Source organism: Sorex fumeus, unplaced genomic scaffold (assembly GCF_029834395.1).
Source record: "Sorex fumeus unplaced genomic scaffold, SorFum_2.1 ptg000106l, whole genome shotgun sequence".
NCBI lineage: Eukaryota > Metazoa > Chordata > Mammalia > Eulipotyphla > Soricidae > Sorex > Sorex fumeus.
This window is the reverse complement of record NW_026606163.1, coordinates 4784996-4807751: the sequence shown is the minus strand read 5'-3', so window position 1 is coordinate 4807751 and position 22756 is coordinate 4784996. Positions and strand designations below refer to the sequence as shown.

The following is a 22756-nucleotide window of genomic DNA, read 5'->3' as shown; positions in this document are numbered from 1 at the left end:
ACAACTGTTTTACTTATGGTTTAACCTCATAAAGTACAAAAGTTTAGTAAGATGCAATCATATTTTAGTTGGCATATACAATGAGTGTCTTAAAGTAAAGGACATGTCATTTATTACTATTCATCTGGCATACCTTTTTTTTAAACTTTAGTATCAGTATGACTACTTGAGATCAGTTCTGAGTTACATTAAGTATGAATATGAAGGAGCATTCTATTCTCCACTAAATCACCTTTTATAGTACGTACAGGTTAAATCACTAGTCAACTCTACAATGTCTAGAACTATTCTCTACGGAAGGAAATTCTTTATGTAGAGAGAATTACCAGCATCAAATAAAATGCCTGAGGGTAACAGTATTGAAATCAGTTCTCAGAAATAATTTAAAATACAGCATTATATCATTGTGGCATCCTACTGGCAATCTCTACAGACAAAACTGATCACACATATATGTACATATAAAACTGATCACACATATACATACACATATATGTACACATCAAGAAGGTCAAAACTGTCCCTAATGCCCTATCTCCCCCATAGGAATGAGAAAATGTTTAGTGACTCCTAACCCTTTTGGTGTTCCCTAGGATTAAAAATGAAGGTGCATTCTCCATCTTGGAGATTCACCCACATCTTGACCTGAGATGTATAATTCCTTCTTTATTTTATGGTGTATTCTCTGTCTTGGGCTGGAGCGATAGCACAGTGGGTATGGTGTTTGCCTTGCAAGCGGCCGACCGGGCTGACCCAGGTTCCATTCCTCTGCCCCTCGCCCACAGGGCAAAGCCTGGCAAACTACCTGTGACATATTCGATATGCCAAACACAGTGACTAGTGTCACAATGGAGACGTTACTGGGCCAGCTCGAGCAAAATCGATGAACAACGGGAGGACAGTAACAGTGATTCTCTATCTTGGAGATCACCCCACATTTCATCCTGTGATGTGTACTCAGCTTCTTCCTTTTAGGAGAAGTCCCTGTTCTCCTTTGAGCACATTTCTATTTCTCTACCCTAATATTCCTTTAAGTAAATTTCTCAAAATTAAAATATTTTATTTCCAAAAAGGAGTGAAACCATTTTTAGAGCACTATGAGTAAGCTCATTCCTCCACACAAAGTAAAATGCAAGGAAAATTATAACTGAATTTCAAGTTATTCATCTTCATGGCATATAGAAATTCAATTTTGAATAAAATATTTTATCTACCCATGTCCCAAAGAATTTTTAAATAACCACCTTTAAAGAATTGAAATAATGTTTTTATTATAAAGATCTCTCCTTAATATTAGGAGTGAAATAATTTTTGTAAGAGGACAAATAAAAAACAATGTAAATAACATAAAAAGGGAAATTTATTCAATGGGTAAGGTCCTTGCCTTGCATGCGGTCTACTTGGGTAGACCCCACCTGCTCTCAGCACCCACCTGCTCCCCTGGAGTGATACCTGCATGCAGATCCAAGAGGAAATCCTGAGCACTGACGGTTGTAGCCCCACAAATTAAAATTTTCTTGATTAACAAATTAATTAATTTTCCTTTCTTGGCCCTCTTTTATGAACATCCTCAAAATTAACATGTTTAAATTCAACAAGTGGAGATAGGTGGCAGAAGCACAGATGTATAGATAGAAGCTAGATGGACGGATGGAAAGAAGACAGAGAGACAGATGAATAGATAGATCTGGATAGGTTGTCAATGAATGGTAGATAAAGCCATTTCCTTTCACTTTCTTTTGTCTGTGTTCCTTTTCTTTCTGTCCCTCAAGAACCCACCCTACCATCAATTTCTCTAACCAGTTTTAACAACTTCATTTAATATTTTCCTACCCTTTATGCTATTCTCACATCAATATATACCAACATGAATTATATCTAATAAAACATCTGTCACGAATTCGCACCAAATTATGTAGGTTACTCTTGCTTTTCTTGCTTAACTCCATGTCTTGCCCACCCTATTTGACGGTGGATTAACTTCACTGTCTACAAAACTGCACAATAGTTCATATTATGGATATGCTAGAAAGTATTCAACCAGTTTCAATCATCATTCAAGTTGCAAATCATCATTCATTCAAAAGAAAATGTGTACATGTATATGCATATATTTATATTCTTCTGCACTGATCACTACTTATATTCTTATTTCAATAACATAGATCCCCTCACAACATGCAAATTGATGCATAAATAGGTAAGGAAAAATTTTAAGGAAGCAAAAAAGAAAGCCAACTGAAGGAAATTTGCGTAGAAGTGAGTCACAGAAGATGGTCTTAACTGGAACTATTATATTTCTCCTATCTGGTCAACTATATATTTCTCCTACATGCCAGGTTTTAGGTTGACTTCCTCAGATTCCACAGGATCCGAGTTCTTTGAACTAAGTCAGGACCCAAGCTCTGCCTAGAGTATAGATAGAAAAAGTGAGATGCAGTTTTTTTGGGCAATCACCTTTGAACACTCTTACTATAAGAAATAATTTTGATCCAGAAATTCTTATTCTAAGCCTTGAGGTCCAGAAAGTCACTTTTCTCACATGGAAGCCCTTTTGTTATTTGAAGACGTTAAGTATTTCTGAATATTCCCTAAGTTCTTTCAACTGTTTCTCATATAAAACTCACCCTGGGTATATTCCACTTTTTTGAATTAAGGCATAATTGACATATAACATTATATTTGTTTCAACAACATAGAGATTCAACATTTGCATATGCTTGACAAATGAAATGACTGTCAAACAGTTACCATCAATTACCACACAGGTACAAACTTTCATTCCTTATTATGAGAACTTTTAACATCTACTCTAAACAGCTTTCAAATATACACTACTTTTATTAACTATAATCCATACTGGATCATTAGGGCCTTATGGAAAATGAAATAATTCAGATGAATACAAATATTGGGATAGAGATAACTATGACACGAAGAGAAAATAATGTTCTAATGCTTGTTCCCTTGTGGCTCTTCTCAAATAAGCCCATATATGCAGACATTTGTTCAGATAGTAGTTGTCAAGGATAGGAAGGCGGTGAGTAAAGGGAACCAAAATGTACTAATTTCCAGTTATAAAATAAGTCATGAGGTTGTACTGTATAGCTTAAAAATCATAGTTAATAAAGAAACATAGTAGGGACTAACAAGTGCCCAAAGGCAACAGACACTAAGAACTGGTCTTCTGCAGAAAGCTTGAGGGGCAGGAGTGGGGGAAGACATGGGGTAATGGTTCAGGAAAGTGGATATGCTGGTGTAGGGAATGCTGCTAGAATGTTCTAAGCATCAAATCTTATCATTAACAATTCTGTAAATCACATAGTGCTTAAAAATTTTATAATGGGGAGAGGAAATGAACAGGCACTTCTCAGAAAATGATAGATGCCAATAAGCATATGAAATATGTTCATTGTCATTTATTATCAAGGAAACTCAAATTAAGACAACTAGGAGATATCACCTCACACCAACAAGAAGGACATATATCAGAAAGCATGGGAATAACCTGTGCTGGCAGGACATGACGGAAAAGGAGCTCTCATGCACTGCTGGCAGAAATGTTGTCTAGGTAAACTCTTAGGAAAAACATATGGTGATTCTGCAAAAAAACTAAGAATAGAGAAGCCATAGAGATAGTACAACAATAATTTTGTATCTGGATCCTTAAAAGTGTTTTTAACCAAGTGAATCCCAATACTGTGATGTTTTCTTTAGGGTTGTAACAGGATGAAAAAATAATTTTCAAAAATATAGGTATAGATAGCAAGGTTTATGAAGCATGAACACACATTACTTATTCAGTTTTTTAATTCTGTCCACTAATTACTAATAAGAGACTAACTACCTCCCTTGTTGAATAAATTACAGTTGACCTTTTTTACAGAATTTTTATAATATAATTACAGTTGACCTTATATTACAGAATTACAGAAATTTTATAATCTGACTCACTTTGGCTATTCTTAGGTTTATATATTTTGACCAGCTTTTTTGTTTTTTGTTTTGTTCTTTTTTTGGCCACACTTGGCAATGCTCAGGGCTTACTCTTGACTCTGTGCTTAGCAATCACTGCTGATGGGTCTTGGCGGATCACCTGGGGTGCCAGGGATCAAATGAGGGTTAGGCAATGCTCAGAGAAAGTGCCCTACTCACTGTACTATCTCTTCAGACAGTCCACTCGTCAACTCCTGAAAACATGTAACAGCAGAAACTAAGAAATTCTAGACTTTATGAGAATAGTTACTTCTGAAAAAAACTGTAAATCAGCTCAATCAAGATATGTATTGAGCACCTACTAGTTTCTGCATGTCAGTTTTGACGTAAAATAGCAATTATGAGTAGACAAAATTCTGTCTTTTGCAGGAAACATTTTGTAGAGGTACACAGATATAGTTTCACAGATATAAAGGCAAAATAAATAAGTGAAATCTGTAGGAAATTAAGACCAACAATGTTGCAAAGAAGAATGAAACAGAATTTAGGATTAAGGAGGAGCACCCAAACTATGTTCTCTCACTTTTCCTCACCAGAGACATACCCATGATGATAAGCTTCGTTCCCTTTACTCCCTTACAGAAAAACCAAACAAGGTAGAAATGAAATCACTTACAAAATTTTACTCATTGAACAAGTGGATAGAGAGAACGTCACAGCCAAATTTTCTGCCACTTGATTTCAATTCATAGGTCTGCTCTGGGACAGAGCAATAGCTCAACACACTGGAGTACACACTTTGCATGCAGGAGACCAGGTTTGACCTCAGGACCACATAATTTACCAGGTACTGTCAGACACAATTCCCAAACATGGAGCAGGGAGAAGCCCACAAGTGCTGCTCCTGTGACCCAAGAACAAAAACATCAGGGGCCAAAGAGATAGCACAGGGGTTCAGGTGCTCACCTGGCTCAGAGTTGACTCTAGTTCTATACCTGGTGTCACTAATGGTTCCCCAAGCAATTGAACCATAACTGAACCAGAATTATCAGCACAGAGTCAGGAGCAAGTCCTCAGCATTACCAGTTGAGGATCACCAACCCCCTGTCCCCCTAAACAAGACAAGAGGAACAAAAATTACAGCTTTGGGTACTCACAAAAGCCCAAACTAGCAGTGTAAGTGTTAGAAACTGAGACTTTGAAGGTTCAACCTGGCAGCTATCATGCCCTGGGCCATGTCTAAGCCAGGAAATTTCCTGGAGGAGATCACTCTATTCCCAAGTGTCGCTGCCATGCCAGCTTTCCTGTCTTTCTATTCTTAAACTATGGAGAAAGAGACAAAATACTAGATGATGGGTGATTATCTGTGTCAAACATTGTGCACAGACTCAGAAGTTGGAAACAGCCAGTTAAAAGCTGAGATGGGGTTGGGGGACATAAAGTAACAAAATAGGAGATTAATATCCAAGAATAGCAGAAATCACTACCAGGAGGATTACTCCATGGCTTAGAGGCCAGCCGGGCATTCTAGGGGTAAAGGCAGCTCAGATAGAGAAAGGAGCACCAAATAAAGGGTGTTTGGAGGATCCTCCCAGAATGGGAAATCCATGTTGAAAGTAGACTATGGACCGAACATGATTGCTAATCAATGCCTCTTTTGCAGATCACAACACCCAAAAGGAGAGAGAGAACAAAAGGGAATGCCCTGACACAGAGGCAAGGTGGGATGGGGGGATGAGAGGGGGAGGGACATTGGGATCCATAGTGGTGGAAAATGGGCACTGGTGGAGGGATGGGTACTCAATCATTGTATAATCGAAACCCAAGCACAAAAAATTGTAAATCTACAACTGCACCTCATGGTATTTCACTAATAAAATTTTTTTAAAAAGCTGAGATGAGGTGACAGGTGGGTAATAAAGCCACACTATGCATTTGGGCCCTACCCCAGTGCTTTCACCACAAATAGTCCATCTTTACAAGACCATGAGGTATGACTGCTTCCAGGGGGAAAATGCCATGGTCTATCTCTATTGTGGTACTAATGCTGCAACATCAGTAATAGGAGCCTGTGGGGTTTGGAAACCCCGTTCTTCAAGGAACTGAGTCCCAAACATTTCAAAAAAAAGAGATCCTTCCCACTACAGTGGCCTTAAGAAAGTTTCCCATCTCTTTCCTTCCCTGGTACAAAGCATACACAGAGTTATCTCTACCTCCCAGGGACTTAAACAAAGCTTCTGGGCACAGGGACATGGTACATTTCTGATGTATGAGCTTTGGTTTTTCTGGGGTCGAGACTGATTCCAAAAGAACAGAGGGAAAAGGGGAGTTGCAAATGGGAACAGGATGAAGAAGAGCTGAACTCAGCTTAACAGTGGAAAACTATTTTTTAGCTTGGCCAGAGCGTTCTAGAAATAAGAACCCCATTAAGGAGTAGGTAGTGGAAAGAAAGAAAAATCTTCTTTTAAGATAACAGGAGCAGAGGGCTGGAGAGATAATACATTGGGTAGGACACTTGCCTTGTACACAGCCAACATGGTTCAACCCCCAGCATCCCATATGATCTCCTGAGCCACCAGGAATGATTTCTAAGCAAAGAGTCAGGAGTTATCCCTGAGCACTGCCAGATGTGGCCTCAAAACCAAAACAAGAAGAAAAGGGAAAAAAATGCTAGGAGCATGGAATTGGATCCAGAACAGCAGCAGGTTTCTCTCACAGCCTGACTCCTATCACCTTGCACAAGGGCCAGGAGGCCAAGCACAACTCAGTGGCCACTTCTGCACCAGCAGAGATTGTGTTAGCATTTGTGTAGCTTGTTAACACAGAGAGCCTGGGAGAGAAACAGCAGACAGGCTTCCTTGTCCGCACTTTGAAACCCTGCCAAGAGTGCGGCTGGGAATACGAAATGGTCGGTTGAGCAGGCTCCCAAGTATAAAACAACCCCCCCCCCCCAAATCTGACATTCTATTTTTAACCAACGACCAGACTCACATCTTTGTAAAGATTTGAACCAGATATAACTGATTTTAGAGAGGAGATAACATCCTGTAGCTATTTTCTTCAAAAACACAAGTCTGGTTCCAATCATCACAAGAACTATAGAAACACAGAAAAGTACGACTTAGGAATATACATATAAACTTGGAATCTTTCCGATGCACGTTTCCACTGCCAGTTAGGGAAACTTTCCATAGCAGTTGCAACTGGAGCCATTGATGCCAGCAGATGTGAAGACAATTCCTGCACCTGAGCTATGTCTCTCAGGCCTCCCTCCTCTGGGACAGGGATTTAAGTGGGCTCAACTTGTCATATTTTCAATTCTCAGATTTTCAGAGTCTGTAGAAACACTGTCACTGTTGCTGACATGACACCCATCAACAAATAGCAAATTTGCTTTCCAAATAACCCATAGTAGGCAACAGGGATTTCAGCATAAGTGACACGTTTTGTTTCTGAGGAAAGGAACAGTGTTTTTCCGAAGACTCTCACGGGGATCTTGGAGGGAGGATGGGGAAGCACCCCCATGTCTTCTTTGCTAGACATATGCACGGCCGACCATAACTCCCCTGTGCTTGTTCAATGGTGGGACAACTCAGAGGCACAGATCTTCTGGCACATGTGCAAAACAACACTTTTCCACACCCAAAGGGGGCAAGCATTACTCAGTCATTCAACAAACTCTAACTCTCAGGATATGGGTAAATGTGTCAGCCACGGAGAACTGCTCTGAAGGCTGCTCTCTTCTAGCTGGAAACGATGATTATCATCCCACAGCATCTGCTACTCTCATCAGCATGGACAGCAGTGAGCACCCTTCCATCATCCTAGCCGAAATGACAGCCAACAGCCTCCAAGATGCTCCTGGCACCACAGTGCCTCAACTTCCAAAGCAGAGACCTTTTTTCCCCCCATTTGGTATACTATTCCTCCTCCTCCTGCCATAGTTCTCTCTTACGTTTTAATCACACATATGGAGCACCCACACAGCCTCATACACTAAGTGAATTCACATTCAACTGTTTAAAGGCACACGAGATGGCTGAGCAACTGTTCACCAGAACTTGTTCTCAGATCTCTGGCTGTGTGTGCTCTGAGGACAAGCTCTAAGAGCAACTTTCAGGTCCAGCACTTGTAGCTCTTTTAAGTGCACCATCTAGATGAGTTGCTATGGCCAAACTCTTTGTTTTCACTTTCTCATCTATAAATACGCAATAAATAAAATCAATCACCTGGAATATGGATAAAAAGTGTTCTCCGTAAAGAGCCAAGGAGCAAATATCTCCAACTTTGCAGATCTCAAAGGCTCAGTCTCCACCCACTCAGCCCAAGTTACAGTAATCACAGGGGATGGTGTGTTCAACATCAGTTAATCAGAGGGGATGCTGTGTTCTAAGAAAGAGTGGATTCTGAATTTCACAGAATCTCTACACATAATAGAACTTTTTATTTTTATCACCTATCTAAAAATAGGATATAGTAGTCCCCCCATATTCCAAGAGGATATGTAAACCTCAGTGTACCTCTGAAACCATGGTAAGATGAAACTTTATATACCTTACACAATTCCATGTTCTTTTCCTTTATCTAATGCTAAAGTTTGATTTGCAAATTTGGCACAAGTTATCAACAGTAAAATTAATAATAATATATAACTGTGATACAATAATTATATGCAAAGGTGGTCTTTATACATAAACACTGCAATATTTGCTATGAAATATTGAACATTACATTTTCAATATTTAATATTGAATATTTCAATATTACAATGAAATAAATATGCAATATTCTCAGCACTCAAGTGACTCTGGGTAACAGAAACCACAGAATATGATAAAAGCACGGATAAGAGAAGGTTTCTATACACCCCCTGGAAACAAAATCACTAGGGTCCAGAGAGATAGTACAGTGGGTAAGGCACATGGTTTGCATGTAGTCAACCCAAGTTGGATCCCCGACACCCCATATGGTCACCTGAGCCTTGCCAATAGTGACACCTGAGTGCAGAGCCAGGAATAAGCCCTGAGCACAGTTAGGTATGCCCCAAAAGAAACATATGAAAAAAATCATCATCTAAAATATAGCATCTATGCCACAATGTTCATTGCAGAGGTTCAATAACCAAAGTATGGAAACAACTTGAAAATTATTTTTTTAACTTGATAATGGAGAAGGAAGATAGGTATTTATTTTTTAAATTAAATTTTTATTAGTGAAACACCATGAGGTACAGTTGTAGACTTACAAATTTTTGTGCTTGGGTTTCAGTTACACAGTGATAGAATACTCATCCCTCCACCAGGGAAGATAAGGTATTTATAAAATGTAATGTTCAGACATATGAAAGAGAAAGAAATGCCATCATTTAAATCCTGGGTGAATTAGGAGGGAATTAAACTAACTGAATTCAGACAGAAAGTTGAATACTATACGGCAGCACTCATATATGGAATATTTTAAAAGGGCAAACTCAGATAGAGTAAAGTGGTTGGCAGTCACTAGAGTGTGTGAATAAGAAGGTACAATTTTTTCTAATAAGATGGAGATCTGAGTATTTAAGTATAACATAGGCAATACAGTTCATACTTATGTGTTTGATATACTTATGTGTCACAAAACAATGCCCCCAAACCTTAACTAACTTATCTATCACATTTCATATTTTGGTTATTAAATTTTAATGATATTTTCTGCTTTCTGAGCAAATCTCAATTATACAACACAGTGTATGAACTATCACGATCACGGCCATCCTGTTATTCATCGATTGCCTCGAGCAGGTCCCAGTAACATCTCCTTCATCCTAGCCCTGAGATTTTTTTTTTAAAGTGCCATATTCAAGGCTCTTTCAGAGTTAGGAGAATGAGACCCATCAGAGTCTCCTACCCTCGTGCCTGACTGTCCTCGCCGGGGTCCCTTGGAGGGGAGCGGGTTGAGTTTCCCTCCCCGCCCCGACCAGGGATCCGGCAGCCGAAGACCTCCAGAACCAGCCACCACCAGACGGAGACCAATCTCCGCACACATGAAGGTACCGGCAGAGGAACAAAGGCATGCGGGTCCCGGGACTGAGATCTCCAAGCCTACTCAGATCGGGGCTGAGCATCCTCCACCCAGATCCTCCAAATTCTAGTTGGCAGGGGTCACACTCACCAACTGGCCCCCTGGCACCATGTAATCCCATCAACGGCCAAGACTCAGAGACTAAAACCCAGCTCCCAGAAGCGCATGGCCGCAACATCTTATTATCTCATTCCTACTTTGGACAAACTGGCAGACTGCTGAATGTAACCTACCCACACGGCAGAGTCTGGCAAACTCCCCGTGGCGTACCCAATATGCCAAATACCAGTAACAATGATGGGTCTCATTCTCCTAACCCTGAAAAAGCCTTGAATATGACACATTTAAAAAAATCTCAGGGCTAGGACGAAGGAGACGTTACTGGGGCCTGCTCGAGGCAATCGACAAACAACAGGATGGTCGTGATCGTGATAGTTCATACACTGTGTTGTATAATTGAGATATGCTCAGAAAGCAGAAAATATCATTAAAATTTAAAAACCAAAATATGAAATGTGATAGATAAATTAATTAAGGTTTGGGGGCATTGTTTTGTGACACAGAGGTATATCAAATATGCACATTTATACTTTTCCAAAATTTTTGGGGGCTGGAGCGATAGCACAGCGGGTAGGGCGTTTGCCTTACACGCGGCCAACATGGCCGACCCGAGTTCGATTCCTCTGCCCCTCTCGGAGAGCCCGGCAAGCTACTGAGAGTATTCTATATGCCAGACACAGTAACAACAAAGTCTCCAATGGAGATGTTACTGGGCCCGCTTGAGCAAAATCGACGATCAACGGGAGGGCCTTCACCTTTTAATATTACAGTTTATAATATTATTAAAAGCTATTAATTGATATTTGCAGAGCTACTACACTAATCCTCCCTCAGCAGTGTCTAAGGATCCCTTCTCCATTATCCCACTGTCCCTTCGACACCCTCACTCCAGAATCCTCAATTCCCAGTTCTACTGATCAAGTCTCAGAGTTTGCTTGCACTGGGGATCACTTAATCCCTTTGTTGCTTTATAGTCCACATATAAGCAAGATAACCTGGTATTTTTATTTTAATTTCTGGCCCATTTTACTTAGCAATACACCCTCCAGGTCCATCCAAGTTACAGCAAACTACAAAATTTCACTATTTCATATAGCTGAACAGTATTCCATGTGTACATACATCACAGTTTCTTTATCTTATCTGTTGTTGCACTAGAACTGTACCCAGATCTTGGCTATTGTAAATAGTGCTGCGATAAATATGTATGTGTACAGATTCTTTTTGGATTAATGTTTTCATGTTCTTGAGGTATATGCCCAGGAGTGGAATCACTGGATCGTATGGAAGTTCTCTATTCATAATGTTATAAGAAGCGTTTAAACTGTTTTCTGCAGTAATTGAACTATGCAACAGTCCTATCAGCAATGTACAAGAAGAGTTCATTGACCATTCTTGCTGCTATAAGATATTCTATTTTTTTTCTTAGAATTTCCCTGATAATCAAAAAGAATGAACATTTTTTCATCACTGCCTCTTGGCCATCTTAATTTCTTTACTTTTGAGTGTAACACCCAGAAGTGCTTAGAGCTTACTCCTGGCTCTGTACCCCTGGCTGTGTGGGGGACCAAACCTGCACTTGCAGCACACAAGAAAACTGTCATAGCTCTTGTACTATCTCTGTGGTCTCACTTTATGTCTTCTTTGAGGAAATGTCTGTCCATCTTCTCTCCCCATTTTTTGAAGGGACTTTGGGGGGACGAGGGAAGGTGTGTTTTTGCTCTGAGTTTGTGTTTTATTTATATTGGACATTAGTCCTTTGTCAGATATACAGTGTGTAATTTTTTTCCCCAAAAAGTAGATGTCTTTTATCTTAATCACTTAACTTCCCGTTAGTCATCGATTTGCTCGAGAGGGTGCCAGTAACATCTCCATTTGTCCCTGTCGCGTGCTAGTGTAGCCCAATGGCATCTGTTGGCTCTGGGAACATGAAGAGCCTCAAATCGATCGTTCATGATCTTGATGAAAAAGTCTGATCATCTGGTAGGAGGGCAGCCACGCAGTCTTTTGACATCCCGTAGAATCCAGTCGGTAACAGCTCTAGTCCAGCGGTCATCTTTAAATCTCATTACGTGACCAGCCCATCTGATTTTTGACACCTTGGCAAATGAGACAGCGTCCCTGATTCTTGATCGTCGATGGATGTCGGAACTCTGGATTCTTTCTCTCATTTGAGTGAAGCGTGATATTCCAAGCATAGCTCTTTCAATTCCTCTTTGGGAGACCTGAATAGCGTTCTCATCCTGTTTGCGTAAGGCCCAGGTCTCTGAGGCATATGTTAATGCAGGAAGAACAGTGGAATCAAAGAGATATGCCCAGAGCCAGAGGTTCTTCGTCCTCTTAGCTATTTCTTCGACGTTCTTGAAGGCGTTCCAAGCTGCTCTCTTCCTCCTGTGCAGCTCGGGTGCCAGGTCATTTGTCATGTTGACTTCTCGACCTAGGTACACATAGCTGTTGCATTCGGAGATGGTTGTTCCATTGAGAGTGAATGGGGCGTCAGGAACGAGGCTATTTCTCATAAACATGGTCTTCGTAAGATTCAGCTGTAGTCCTACCTTCCACACTCACGGTCAAAGTCGGCCAGCATTTGTGCCACTTTGCTGATGTTTGGTGTTATTAAAACAATGTCATCAGCAAAGCGGAGGTGGTGTAGTTGCCGACCATCTATCTTCACTCCCATTCCTTCCCATTCCTTCCCATTCCAGTCGTCGCATGATGTTCGCGAGGGTGGCACTGAAGAGTTTCGGTGAAATGGTATCACCCTGCTGAACCCCTCTCTTGACATCAATGACTACTTCTTTGTAGAATGGTGAGATCCTGGTAGTGAATCAGCAATACAGCTCATGGAGGATCTTGATGTATTGGGCTTGAATGCCCTGATTGGCTAGGGCTTCAATGACCGCTTCCATCTCAACAGAATCAAAGGACTTCTTTAAATCTTTTATCTTATGTTTCATTTATTTTACAGTGCAAAAGCTTTTTTTGTTTGATATAAACCCATTTATTTATTTCTGATTTTGTTTTCCTTATCAGTGAGGTTGCATTGTTGAAGACTCCTCTGAGTTCAAGATCTTGGAGAGTCCTATCATTTTTTCAGTGTAGTTTATGAAAATAGGTTAATATCAAAGTCTTAGTTCCAACGTGAATTGATATATATGTGGATGGCATGAGATAGGGGTCTAAATTCATTTTTTTGCATGTGGTTACTAGTTTTATACACATCATTAGTTGAATAGGTTGTCTTCGCTCCAGTTCATACACCTAGGGCTTACTCCTGACTCTGAGCTCTGTGATCAGTTGTAGGATTAGAGAATCATATGAGGCACCTCGGATCAAACCTGGTTTGGCCATGTGCAAGGCAAGTGCCCTGCCTACTGGCCCCATACTTAGGTCTTTGTCACAAGTTAACTGTGTGTATATTTGAGGGTATACATAGGTTCACAATTCTATTCCACCGTTCTGAGAGCCAGTCTTCATTCTAGTATCATGCAGTTTGATTACTAGAGCTTTGCAGTAAAGATTAAAGTTTGGAAGTATAATGCCTCCCATTTTCTTTCTTATTAGATTTGCTTTGACTATTCTGGTTCCATACAAATTTTAGAAGTACCCGTTTCATGTCATTAAAGAATTCCATGGTGATTTTAATGGGAATCATATTATTTTCATTAATGTGTAATTTTAATGATATTGATCCTTTCAATTCATGAACAAGATATATAATTACATTTCCATGTATCTTATTTCTTTCAGAACTGAATTATGATTTTTGCTAAGTAGGTCTTTCACCTCCTTTATTAGATTTTTTCCTAGAAACTTGAAGCTTTTTTTAAGGATCATAAAGGGGTAGTTCTATAACTTTTTTCCCTACATTATTGTCTACATATAAGAATCAGATTCCCATGCATTGATTTTGTAACCAACTCCTTTACTATACAGTAGATAATTTATCATTTTCATAATGGAGTCTTTATGACTTATATTTATGTACAATATTATGTCATTTGTAAATAGTGGTAGTTCAGCTTCTTTACCCATTTGGATTCCTTTAACTTCTCTTTCTTTACTAATTGCAGTGACTAGGACTTTCAGTACTATGTTGAATAATAATGGTGAAAGTAGACACTGTTTTCTTCTCCCTGATTTTAGAGGGATTGCTTTATTTTTTAAAATTTTTTTCCCCATTATGGATGTTGCTAGCTGTGGGTCTATTACAAATGGCCCGTGTGATATTGAGATAATTTTCTTTATTTCTCATTTTGCTGAAGGTTCTCATGATTAATGGGCACTAAATCTTTACATATTTTTTCCTGAAGATGATCAAATATGTTTGGCTTTCTTTTTATTATGTGTACTCTGTAAATTGATTTGCAAATACTGAGCTATTCTTGCATTCCTGGGAAGAATACTACTTGATCCTAGTGTATAATATCTTTAATTTATTGGTATTTTTCAATGCATCAAATTTTATTGAGGACCTTTGCATGTATAATTATGGGCATATTCCTGTTTCTCCCACTTTCTAAAAGAGATTGAAGAGGATGGACAGGAGGTCCTCTTTGAAGATTTGAAAGAACTCAAGAGCTTTGGTTCTCAGGGAGGGATCTTTGATTACTAAACTTCCTTGATGGTAATTGGTCTATTATTTTTGACAGTATTAGAAGGTTATGATACTCTAGAAATTTTATTTATTTTAAAGTTTCCAATTTAGTGGCATATAGTTGTTCATAGCAATCTCATATGATCTTCTAAGGTTTTTGCTATAATGACCCCTCTTTCACTCCTAATTCAATTTATCAGTGATTTCTCTTATGTTTTTTCCTTGGGCTGGAGCGATAGCACAGCGGGTAGGGCGACTGCCTTGCTCACAGCCAACATGGCTGACCCGAGTTCGATTCCTCCGCCCCTCTTGGAGAGCCCGGCAAGCTACCGAGAGTATTCGATATGCCAGACACGGTAACAACAAAGTCTCCAATGGAGACGTTACTGGGCCCACTCGAGCAAATTAATGATCAATGGGAGGGCCTTTACTTTTACTTTTTACTTTTTCCTTGTAAGTCTACTAAGGATTGGACATAATTAATGATTCTTTAGAAAAAGCAGTTGTTACATTAATCTTTCTAATAGAGCTTTTGATTTCTAGATCATTAATTTACTATTTTTTCTCCTTCCACTTACTTTGGGCTCCCTTTGTTATTCTTTTTCTTAGAGCTTAGGGCTGGAGCAATAGCACAGAAGGTAGGGAGTTTGCCTTGCATGCAACTGACCCTGGCCAACCTGGTTTGATTCCTCTGCCCCTCTTGGAGAGCCCAGTAAGCTACTGAGAGTATCTCACCCGCACAGCAAAGTCTGGCAAGCTACCCATGACATATTCAATATGCCAAAAACAGTAACAAGTCTCCCAATGGAGACGTTACTGGTGCCCACTCAAGCAAACTGATGAATAACAGGACAGTGCTACAGTGCTTTCTTAGAACAAGAGAAGTTTGAAGTTAGGTCATTTACTTGTACCTATTTTTATTTTTTATGAAAGCTTATAATATTAAGAACTTCCCACTAAGTAACACTTTTGCCGTGTCTCAGAAATTCTAGTAGCTTATGTTTTTATTTCCACTGTGTATTCAGGAAGCTTTTGATTTCTTTGATTTCTTCTCTGATCCACTGGTTGTTTCTAAGTGTGTTATTCAGCTTCCAAGTGTTTGAGTTTCCCCATTTTCTCTTTCTGGTTAATTTACAAAATCAAAGCATTCTGTGATTTGAGTAGATACATGAAATAATTTTTATTTTCTTTATTTCATGTAAGGCTGGAGCAATAGCACAGCAGGTAGGGCATTTGCCCTTCATGCGGCCAACATGGCTTCGATTCCTCTGCCCCTCTCAGAGAGCCCAGCAAGCTAGAGAGAGTATCCTGCAGGCATGGCAGAGCCTGGCAAGCTACCCGTGGTGTAATAGATATGCCAAAAACAGTAACAATAAGTCTCAATGGAGACATTACTGGTGCCTGCTCGAGCCAATCAATGAACTATGGGAGGACAGTGACAGATATTTCATGTAAGCTTGTTTCATGGCTCACAAAGAGGATGATCTGTATACACTGAAGAAGAATGCACATTTCACTTTTGGGGGATGGAGAGTCCTTTAAATAGTCCTTAACTCATTTTTTCCCTTAAGTGTCACTGTTTTCTTACTGATCCATGGTCATCATGAGCTATCTAATGGTGAAGTAAACACTGAAGAACTCTGCTACTATTCTGTTGCTTCTGGCCTGATAATACTCACTTTACAAGTCTTGGTCACTATCACTGCCCACCCGTTGCTCATCGATTTGCTCGAGCGGGCCCAGTAACGTCTCCATCGTGAGACTCGTTGTTACTGTGTTTAGCATATCGAATACACCATGGGTAGCTTGCCAGGCTCTGCCATGCAGGCAAGATACTCTCGGTACCGCCGCTTGCCAGGCTCTCCGAGAGGGGCAGAGGAATCGAACTCAGGTCAGCCAAGTTGGCTGTGTGCAAGGCAAATGCCCTACCCACTGTGCTATCCTCCAGCCCACAAGTCTTGAGATATATATATATATGTTCATTTTATTCTTAATTTATACTTCTTTTAATTGTAATATAATAACTATTAATTACATATGATATATGCATATATAGATATATGACATATATATGATATATGACAAAACTATCTGTTTTACTTTTTTTTCAGGTTGAATTCCATTTCATGTTATGTAAGTATGGCATCCCTAGCTTTTTAAAACCTGTCTGCCTGCATTATGGCTTCCAGTCTTTCATTTTGTGATTACGTTTATTGAATGGTTCATGTGTCTCTTGAAAGCAGCAGAACATTGGGTTCAATTTTTCTGATCCATCCAGTCATTTTACATCTTTCATTTGATGAGTTTGGACAAATGACAAGTGTCATAAAATAAAATTATTGAAATAAAGTTTTTGTTACCATCTTTTTTTGTGTGAATTCTGTAAGTATAAACTTGTTTCTTGGCTTTTTATTTACCTTCTATTAAAGATCATTAGGTGTATCTTGATACACTGCGTTAGTGTCCTTGAATTTCTTTAGATGCTCTTTGTCAGTGAAGTTTTTGTAATTTGTTTCAAACCTGAGTGCCAAAGCTGGATAAAGAACCCTTGTGTGGATGACTTTTGCAATCAGGTTGGCTATATCACACTGTTACCTCCTAACCTTTAGGGTTTCATTTGAGAAATATACTGTGAATTTCAGAGTTTCCTTTGTAGTTAATATTTTGTGTTAGTTTTGCTACTCTTACAATCATATCTCTATCATTGGCTCTTTTTTTTTGTTTTGGGTCACACCCGACTATGCACAGGAGTTACTCCTCGTTCATGCACTCAGGAATCACTCCTGGCGGTGCTCAGAGAACCATATGGAATGCTGGGAATCGAACCTGGGTTGGCCGCCTGGAAGGCAAATGTCCTACCCGCTGTGCTATTGCTCCAGCCCCATCTATCTTTGGCTCTTGCAAAAAAAAAAAAAACTTCTTCAACAAATGGTTCGGGTAAAAGTGGTTGGTCACATGCAGATATCAAAAAAAAAAAAAAAGGAAGAAAAAAAGAACTCAGACTCCTTTATAACACCATACACGAAAATCAAATTAAAATGGATTAAAGACCTTGATAATATACTTGAATCCATAAAGTATATTGAGTAAAACATAGGTAGAATCCTTCGTGACCTTTAATCTAGAGGCATTTTCAATAACTCAGTGCCCTTGGCCAAACAAATGAAAGCAAAGATAAACAACAGGGGAGGCTATCAATCTAAGAATCTTCTGCAACACAATAAGAAGTGATGACCAGAATAAAAGATACCATAGACTGGGAGAAAATATTTACCCACCACTCATTGAGAAAAGGTTAATATCCAAAATAAATAAGGCACTTACAGAGCTTTACAAGGAAAAATCCAACCCCATCAAAAAAATGAGGGAAGGGATAAAAAGAGACTTCTTCAAAGAAGACATACAGATGGCCAAAGCCTTATGAAAAAATGCTCTGCATCACTTATCACCAGGGAAATGCAAATCAAAACAACAAAGAAATATCATCTCAGAGCAAGTGAGACTGGCACATATCACAAAGATTAAAAATAATCAGTGTTGGAACAAATGTGGAAAAAAGAAGCCTTCATCCACTGCTAGCAGGAATGTCGACTGGTCCAACCTTTTGGGAAAAGAATATAGAAATTTCTGGAAAGAAAAAATCCTAGAAATTGATCTCCCATACAATCCAGCAATTCCACTGCTTTGTATCTACCTGAAAGGCCCAAAAACTATTCAGGAAAGATGATTGCACTCGTATGTTCACTGAAGCACTATCAACAAATAGCCAAAATATGGAAATAACCCATGTCCAGGAACAGATGACTGGATAAATAAACTTATGGTACTTAATCACAATGGAATACTAGTTGTCTATGAGAAGATGAATACATGCAAATTGATGCTACATGAATGGATCTGGATATTACCAGGCTGAGTGAGGTTAATCAGAAGGAGAGGGATAGACACAGAATAATCTCCCTCATATGTCTTATATTAAGAAAGACAGTATGCAAACAACAAATATCCAGAGGTTAGTAACTGAGAACTGGCCTTTAACAGGATTAAAATCAGTGTAGGGGGACCTGGGGTTGGTAAGATGAGGGGGGCACACTGGGACAATGGTAAAGGGAAGCCAACACCCGGGTGCAGTGTGATGCTAGAATGTTTTCTGCATAAAACCCTGCAATTATCAGGATTGTAAACCACAGTGCCTAAAATAAAAGAAAAAAAATAAGACTTCCTCACAACTCTGTTCTTTGCAATGATCACAATCATAATTATTATGTTAATAATTATGACTGTTTCCTTATTGGCTTTCTGGTCTGGTCTGAACCATACCCAATGGCTCAAGGGGCAACTGAAATATCTGACTTCTGTTCTAGCCATTACCTTTGTTCATTTCATGTGTGTCAGTAGTTACTTTATATATTTTAGTGCTTCATTAGTTGCTGCATATTTTAATGAGTATTTAATCTTAATATATAGGTTTCTTGATCATTATATCATGTTTGTCTGTGTCTTTTTTGGGGGGGATAGGGAGTTGTTTTTGTTGAAGTCTGTTTCATCTGTTATCAGCACAGATGTCCCAGATTTTTTTGGAGGGGTGGGGGTAACTATCTGCCTACATGATTGTTTTCTAGCCTTTTCCTTTTTCTCTGTGTTTATAATAGTTTAAGTGTGTTTCCTGTAAGAGGCAGAAGGTTAAGTTCAGTTTTTGATCTAACTATTTTTTTTTCACAAATTTCCTTCCTGAGTTTATCAACTTTGTTTACTCTTTAAAAATAGAAGAGTTCTTGGTTTCATTGATTACCTGCATTTAAGAATTTTTCTGTATTAATTATTTTCACTTTAAGTTTTATTTCCTTCCCACTTTGTTTTGTTCATTTGTTTTTGCAGCAGTGCTTAGGGCTTACTCCTGACTCTGCATTCAGGGATCATTCCTGGCAGTACTCAGAGGAACTTATGTTCATTATATGAGAATCCACTGTTACTCTCCCTTTCTCCCACATACTGTGTCTTAAATATATTAGTACTTCTAAATAAGGCTTCATGGTCTTTTATAGAAAACCATTTAGTGCTTCTTGCAGAGCTGGTTTAGAAACCATGAATCTCTTTAGTTCATATAAAGCTTTATGTTATTCCTTCACATTCAGAATAAATATCTATACAGGATATTTGTGTTGAGATATCTATTTTTTTCTCCATTCTGGCTATATAATACCATTCCTTTCTGATTTCGGGGTTTCATTTGATAAAACTGCTGTTGAGTTTATGCGAGGTCCCTTATATGTAAGGTTTGCTTTGTTTTGCTTTTAGGATACTCTCTCTCTGTCTTTTGTCACTTTAATTAGTATTCTTTTATTTGAATATATTTAGTTATTTATAGTCTTGGTGTTCTTTTATGTTGAATTTATTTTTTTCTGGAATTCTTTGAGTTCTAATATCTGGGTATATGAATCTATCCTCAGACTGGAAAATTTGTCAACTATAATTTCTACAACCAATAATTCTTACTTAATTATCTTTCGTCTCCTTCTGGAATCCTATAATATACATATTATTCCACTTGAAGTTATCCCACAAACCTTATGTTTTCTTGGTTTTCCTTTATTCTTTGTTCTGTTATTTTTGGTGGCTACATATGCCTTATTCTTATGCAAACTGATTCAGTGCTCAGATTCTGTTATTCTACTGCTGAATCTCACTGTTGTATTTTTTTATTTTGCATACTGTGTTCTTCAGATTGCTCTTCTTTCTTCCTTTCTTTCTTTGTCCTTTCTTTCTTTCTTTCCTTCTTTTCCTCTGCCACACTCGGAAGTTCATACTGTGTTCTTCAGATTGCTCTTCTTCCTTCCTTCCTTCCTTCCTTCCTTCCTTCCTTCCTTCCTTCCTTCCTGCCTGCCTGCCTGCCTGCCTGCCTGCCTGCCTGCCTGCCTGCCTGCCTGCCTTCCTACCTTCTTTCTTTCTTTCTTTCTTTCTTTCTTTCTTTCTTTCTTTCTTTCTTTCTTTCTTTCTTTCTTTCCTTCCTTCTTTCCTTCTTTTTTTCTTTGCCACACTCGGAGGTTCTCAGGATTTACTCCTGACTCTGCACTCAGGGATCACTCCTGGAAGTGCTTGGGGAACCATATGGAGTGCCAGGGATCAAACCTGGGTTGTTCATGTGCAAGGCAACTGCTTTATCTGTTGCACTATCTCACTGGCACATAGATAAGCTAATTTCTACTTGAAGTTTTCTGAAGCTTTCTTTTTTCATGTTGGATTTCTATTGCTTTCATAAATTCAGTGAATATCCTTACCTGTCCCTTTGAAGTCTTCACCAGGGAGTTTAGAGAACTCCTATGTGTTTGTAGGTACTTCCTGGTCTTCTGTATACATCCACAAATGAATGCTGCTTTGTGGTGCCCACTGTGGAGTGTATGGGTCTGACTTATAAGGAGGACGAGGTGACTATACATAGTTTTTGCTCACAAATTCCAAAGACTCTGGTGCTGCACTTGTGCTTTTCCAAACTACTGCTGAAGATTTACCTTAACAAGCCTAATTAGTTAGCTGTAACTCTGAGGATCAGTAGACCATTGGTGTACACCAACATTTGCAATTCTGATGCCCCTCTATGACTATGGTGCCAATGTCTTCCAAGTTTGAACAAGAATTGAGGAATGGTATTCAATAGGACCTGATAACAGTGTTAACTTCAATCACGCCTGGTGTCCACTCACATAATAATGTTTGCTACATGATCACACTGACGTGGGTCATACTCTGTGGTCCAATCTGATTTTGACTAGTCCAGAGCTCTAACTAAATATTCAATTGTTGAAACGGGACTAAGCATGTGCACAAAAGTGAGAAATAATTAATAGAGAACTGTTTTATATCAACTGGGACAGCAATTGTTGCTCTACCCATTACTGCTCTGTCCTCAGTCTGAGGTAGATATTGGCCAGATTGTTGCCAATGAAGAAAGAAATCAAAGTTCCCTGTCGGTTTGCAGAAGTCTGGCTGCGTACAGCTGCTAGAAATGCTATTCCTAGATATCTCATCTAATCTAGTTCCTGCCTCCATATCAAATTTTGTGAAATCAATCTCAACATTGAAGCACTGTTGTTTTACTTGTGCTTGACTCCAGGGCAAAGGTCCATGCTTCATTAAGCAGTAGGTGGTTCTTCTCTCAAGGAAAAGGCCCCTGAGCTGTGAATTTGTTGGTTGCTCATCATTATGCCACAGTAGAGTATCTGCTAGACATTGTCACTCATTTCTCTGGTATATTTTCTCAGTGAGGAGGTCCATCTAGAGTATAAGAGGTCGTGCGCTCCAGAAAATACTGTGCAGCTCTCTTCCAGGGGCTTTGTTTTATAGTCTCTGAATCTTGGCCATTGATTGATGCGATTACATGGCACGCGGGGAGGGGGGCAGTTTGTGGGTGTGACTGCGAGAAGTCTTGGAGATCTCAGCCACGGGTCCTGAATACCTGGGTTTTTTCATGCATGAAGCATGAGGCTCATTGGAGCGTGTGGAGAGTGGCCTTGAACATGTATGTGGCTGGGTTCTGGAGGTTTTAGGCTGCCGGGATTCTGCTTGGGGAGAGGAGAGAAACTCAACCCATCCCCCTCTGAGGTGCCACGGTGAAGAAAGCCTGGTGCGGTGGGCAGGAGATTCTGCCCTGGGCTATGCTAGCACATGACAGGGATGAATGGAGTTGTCACTGGCGCCCACTCAAGCAAATCAATAATCAATAGGATGACAAGTGACAAGTGATCTTCTCAGTGAGGTACCATGAAATATTGTTTTCAGTTCTTCTTTTCTCTGCACTTTTGTTAAAAGGACCAGGGAGTGCTCTCAACTTGCTCTTTCAACTCTATCTTGTCCCCACCTTCTCCTACAGAAGTATTGTAAATCTTAAACAAAATTAAAGTTCCTGCTAAACTACCTTTAACTGTTTATATACTCTCATGAGAAGTGTTACCCTTAACCTCAACTGGATATTATAAATATTACAACTGTTTATATACTCTCATGAGAAGTGTTACCCTGAACCTCAACTGGATATTATAAATACTATGATTTTCTCAGTAAAATAAATAAAATATTTTGTTTTAATTTGCATTTTGTTGTTACTAA

At 39.2% G+C, this 22756-nt stretch overlaps 1 protein-coding gene across 2 annotated transcripts in view; it reads right to left on the bottom strand.

The window, feature by feature from the left end:
* The window catches only part of FRMD3 (FERM domain containing 3), a 299884-nt gene that overhangs the window by 96902 nt on the left and 180226 nt on the right, over window positions 1-22756 (bottom strand). The gene's annotated exons all lie outside the window — the stretch shown is intronic.